The sequence below is a fragment of the Triticum dicoccoides genome, chromosome 6B (genome assembly GCF_002162155.2).
Source record: "Triticum dicoccoides isolate Atlit2015 ecotype Zavitan chromosome 6B, WEW_v2.0, whole genome shotgun sequence".
Taxonomy (NCBI): domain Eukaryota; kingdom Viridiplantae; phylum Streptophyta; class Magnoliopsida; order Poales; family Poaceae; genus Triticum; species Triticum dicoccoides.
Genome location: NC_041391.1, coordinates 142398941 through 142404848, shown reverse-complemented (window position 1 = coordinate 142404848; position 5908 = coordinate 142398941).

Here is a 5908-nt window from a genome sequence, read left to right as displayed (position 1 = left end):
GGCGGGGCGCAGCCCGGTTCGGGCCCGGCGGGGGCCGGATCTGGGCCTCTCGGGCTCGCGACGGCGGGGGGTGGACGCGTGGAGACAGGTGGCGGCACGGGGTTGGTCCGGGGCGGCGGCGCGATGACGTCTCAGCCCCGGATTGGTCCGGGCGACGTGGATGTGGGGCGGCGGACGCATCCGGACGGCGGTGGACATGTCCGGCGGCGCGGGGAGGGGTTTGCTAGGGTTTGCTCCGCGAAAATGGACGGGGTGGACGTTTATATAGGCATAGGGAGCTAGGAGAGTCCAAATGAGGTGCGGTTTTCGGCCACGCGATCGTGATCGAACGACCGAGAGCATGGAAGAGACTTAGATGGGTTTTGGGCCACTTTGGAAGGGGTGTTGGGCTGCACACAAAAGAGGCCTTTACGGTTCCCCGGTTAACCATTGGAGTATCAAACAGACTCCAAATGGCACGAAACTTGACAGGCGGTCTACCAATGCTATACCAAGGCCGCTTGGCAAACCTCGGGCCATTCCGAGAAAGTTTAACATCCGCACACAACGAGAGACAAAAAGGGACGCCGGGGGACATAGGAGTGCCGGATTGCAAAATGGATAACGGGGAAAAGGCTCGGATGCATGAGACGAACACGTATGCAAAATGAGATGCACATGATTACATGATATGAAATGCATATGATGACATGGCAAAATGCAACACGCAAGCAAATGACATGGCAACGACGGCGAATAACTGGCAGACACCTGGCGCAACGAATCCGGGGCGTTACAACACTCCTCCACTAACAAGAGATCTCGTCCCGAGATGTTAGGACCGAGACGGAAGGGAAAAAGGATGGGGTGAAACAAGAACTCAAGAGAAGAAGCAAAGAGTCAAGAGCGCTCGAGAAGAAGAGAGGAATGACGAGAATGAAGAGAATCGAAAACTCACGGAATCAGATAGACTATGAAATCACTCGTTCTAACCGGAGTGGTTAGAATGAGAAAAGAAACGGATAAGACTGAAAGGATTTAGGTAGCACTTCGGCTGAAACATGGGGGAATAGAACACGAGCTTGAGAGGATGGAATGATACTTGATGAAGACATCACACAAAAACCTCCGGAAAGAATTGAAAGAGTTGAATGAAAAGAACGGAGAAGAAAATGACAACTTGTGCCAGGAATGAAATTGAAAGCATCTTTAGAAGTAAGGTTAGAATGGAGTTGTTGAGAAAATCAACAACAAAAGAATAAGCTTGTTGTGGACTTATGGAAAACATCTCGAAATTACGAGGTGATAACCGACCACAAATGGAAATGTTTGGATAGCTGAGAAGAACGAAGGAATGCAAAACTCCACTTCAAAAGAATACGGAGAATTAATTGCACTTCGAGATGCAAGAAAGAAAGCTTCCTGAGCTCCACCAAAAGAACCTTGATGAACACTTGAAGAATGAATTAAATCATGAAGAACGCCATGAAGAACTCCGGTGACAAAAGGATGATGAGATAGAAATGAAGGATGAAAGAATAAGATGAGCCTTGCGATCATTTAGATGGGGCTTCCGACGAGATGGCCGAGGAAATATTTGAACTCCGGAAAAGAAAAGATGGAAACACTTGGAACTAGAATTTATTCATCAAGAACAAACTCCAAAGAAAAAGATTACTCACTTGGATGAAATAAGAATAAGATTTATTGTATGCTTATGCTTCATCAACTTAGATTGATGACAAGCAATGGATTTAGCATACTACTTATTCTTCTTGAAAAAGAATTGAGAAGTGACATGTCGCAAACTTGAGAAGGTCTTCATGAATCACCGGTAGGTTGAAAAGAACGAATGGATTAATATGATAAACAAGTAAAAGAATCTTGAACGAACCACCGTTAGAATTCGGAAATGACTGACGAAAGAGAATGAATCACCGGGAAGAACAAACAGGCTAGAGGGGATTTAGATACACAAGAACGAAGAGATCATGAGCTGATTAAAGAATACTTGAACGAAGCACCGGAAGAATATTGAGATGAACGAAAGGGCACGGATATAGAATAATTGGAGAACGAATCTGAAAACTTAGAACAGAGAGATATTCCAAAAAGATGGCCTCTGGATGATCGAGAGAGAGAGCAACTCCTGAATGCTCCGGATGGATGAAAAGAATTTGCATGACTTGAAACAATTTGATAGGATAACATCGAGCTAGCATCGCGAATCTCCGGCGAACGGACAAGATTTAGAGGAAAAACTCTTCTTCGGTCTTCAAATGACGGCGAGAAACACCACCAAAATTACTGAGGTACTCCAGGAGAATGAAAAAGCGAAGAGGTTGATCCAACAATGAAAAGAATTTGAAAGCGATCTTGGAGAAGGCATGTGACTGATGAAATTCATTATTACATCACACTTGAAGAGAATTGAGAATACTCCGGGGAAATCAGAAGAGTCAGGTAAGATCCTGGGAAAAGACCTGTGGGTTAGGGCCCACTAAAGAGATAACACCGTTGGAAAAGATTGTTTTAGAGATAGATGATGCACCGGAACAAATGAAATATTTGAATGAGGTGACAACCTCGAATTAATTCGAACACAGACGAATCTCTTGAGATGTCATGAGCACTCCGGAAGGATAAACTGGCGAGGGCGAACGAGAAGAGAAAACACTTTATCTGAGGGAAAAGAATATGATCAACCCGAAAAATTTGAATCGAGTGCACTGGAAAAATAAAGGGATGAAGAATGACGAATGAGACGAGAATTCACCGGTTGAAATAATTGAGGGAAAACTGAAGAGGCTCCGCACGAATGAAATTGATGCTCGAAACAGACTTAGGCTCCGGGAAGAGAAAGGGTGGGAGGGCGAGAAAACAAAGGCAACTTGGAAGGGGAAGCTGACGAATAACTTGAAGGGAAAACACCGGTTGAAAGAAAAACAAAGGCTTCACACGAGTAGGATCGATACTCGATTACGGACTCCAGTTCCGAGGAGAAAAGAAAAAAGGAGGGCGGGTGGAAAAAACAATAACTGAGGATTGAACTCAAAGATGAAGAGGCTCGAGTCAACTTGACGAGAAATGCACCGGATGAAAAGAGCTGAGAACCAACGATCGGAAAACCAACTGCGTGATCCTAAAGAAAAATTTGAAGGGGAAGAGGAGTAATTCAAAACAACTACGTCAAGATTCCTCACCAGAGCGACGAAGGGGCTGAGAAGTAAAAGAATTCCTACTCTCCAATATAACTAGACTCCGAAAATAGTTTTCTTCTAGACTCAACAACGGCCAAACTACACGATCAATCAAGGGGGCTCCTAAGGTCGATCGAGGCTCTGATACCAACTTGTCATGCCCAATATGCGACCCTATCGAAAAGGAACTCGAAGGTCCCACCAAGGATAGACCCGCATATTGAAACGCTTTTGCAAGGTGGATATCATTACATCAACATTACATAATAGATGGGGATACATACAAAAGGCATACAATGCCACACAAATACAACACCATCTTACATAAAATCACCATCTGACAACGGATGAAACACAAACAGAAACTCAAACGACATCCACCCTGCTAGCCCAGGCTGCCGACCTGGAACCTATCCCCTGATCGAAGAAGAAGCAGAAGAAGAACTCCAAACAAGCAAACATCGCTCTCGCGTCAAGATCATCGCATAACCTGTAACTGCAACTGTTGTTGTAGTAATCTGTGAGCCACGAGGACTCAGCAATCCCATTACCATGGGTATCAAGACTAGCAAATCTTAATGGTAAAGGAAGGGGTAAAGTGGTGAGGTTGCAGCAGCGACTAAGCAAGTATGGTGGCTAAGATACGCAAATGAGAGCGAGAAGAGAAACAAAGGAACGGTCGTGAAGCTAGTAATGATCAAGAGGTGATCCTGAACTCCTACTTACGTCAAACATAACACAGAAACCGTGTTCACTTCCCGGACTCCGCCGAGAAGAGACCATCACAGCTACACACGCGGTTGATGCGTTTTAATTCGGATCTGGTGTCAAGTTATCTACAACCAGACATTAACAAATTCCCATCTGCCACATAACCGCGGGCACGGCTCTCGAAAGTTTATACCCTGCAGGGGTGTCCCAACTTAGCCCATGATAAGCTCTCGCGATCAACGAAGGATATTCCTTCTCCCAGGAAGACCCGATCAGTCTCGGAATCCCGGTTTACAAGACATTTCGACAATGGTAAAACAAGACCAGCAAAGCCGCCCGATGCGCCGACATCCCGATAGGAGCTGCACATATCTCGTTCTCAGGGCAACACCGGATAAGTCAAGCTACGAGTAAAACCAGACTTCGAGTTTCCCCGAGGTGGCCCCGCAGGCTGCTCAGTTCGGACCAACACTTAGACAAGCACTGGCCCGGGGGGCTATAATAAAGATGACCATTGGGTTAATTACTCCCAAGGGAAAGGTAGGTGGTGGTGAGGCAAATGGTAAAACCAAGGTTGGGCCTTGCTGGACAAGTTTTATTCAAAGCGAACTGTCAGGGGGGTCCCATAAATCACCCGACCGCGTTAGGAACGCAAAATCCGGGAACATAACACCGGTATGACGGAAACTAGGGCGGCAAGAGTGGAACAAAACACCAGGCATAAGGCCGAGCCTTCCACCCTTTACCAAATATATAGATGCATTAATAATATAAGAGATATTATGATATCCCAACATAACCCTGTCCACCATGGAGCAATCTTCAACTTCACCTGCAGCTAGCAACGCTATAAGAGGGGCTGAGCAAAGCGGTAACATAGCCAAACAACGGTTTGCTAGGAATGGTGTCAAAGGTTAGAGGTTCATGGCAATTTGGGAGGCTTGAAGAGCAAAAGATAGGTAGCGCAGCAAAGCTATAGAACGAAGCAACTAGCATAGCAATGATAGTAGTGAGATCCAGGGTAGCGGTCATCTTGCCTGAAATCCCGCAAGGAAGAAGAACGAGTCCATGAAGAAGATGAAGCCACGAAGACGAACCAAGCGTAGACGAACGAATCCTCACGATCACAACGAAATGGGAACTATCGAGAAGAAGCACATAACATGGTAAACACACCACACATGAACAAGACAAGATGCACAACAAGCATGATGCATGACAAGACTACATGAAGCTACTCATGGCAAGAGATGATGCAAATAAGAACAACACATCAAGGCAAGTTTAAATGAGGCCGGAAACAACATATAACAATTCCGGTAAGTCCTCATATGCAAATTTCGAAATTGGTCTAGAACTAAATAAACCTTATGTTCAAGTTGTTAAACAGCAAGTTAAGATGCACCAAGATGATCTACACGAAATTCTAGTCAAGTTACATATAAAGTTCATTTAATTCGGAGCTACGGCCTAGAAGATATGAGCAAAACAAGTTAAGCATGGCATTGATGCAAAATGCACCCAAACATCAAGCAAACACACCAAAACAAGGATGCAACATGATAATATGAAGCTACAAGCAAAATCACACAAGTTTCATATAGACCACACCCAAAACGGAGCAACGGCTCAACACCTACACTCCATACAAGTCATAACAACAATCTGTCCAAAACAGCAACTAGGCATATTGCAAGCATCAAAACAACATGCTACAGCACCCCAACATAATAACAAAAGGCATGGGCATGAAGTACAGGTAAAGCACAACAAAACATGAACACTGAGCTATCTCCGGAAAAGACTAGAACATGCTCAAACACACATGGTAAGATTGCAAATAATAACAGTTTCAGACTTAGCAGGAAATAACATCAGGTTGCAAAGTTTAGGGCTATCAAACAACATGTTACAGGAACTTAGCATGGCAAACAAAGGCATGGCACGATACTACTAAATGCATAGAACAAGAGTCCCTTACGGTGTTGGGGAACGTAGCAGAAATTCAAAATTTTCCT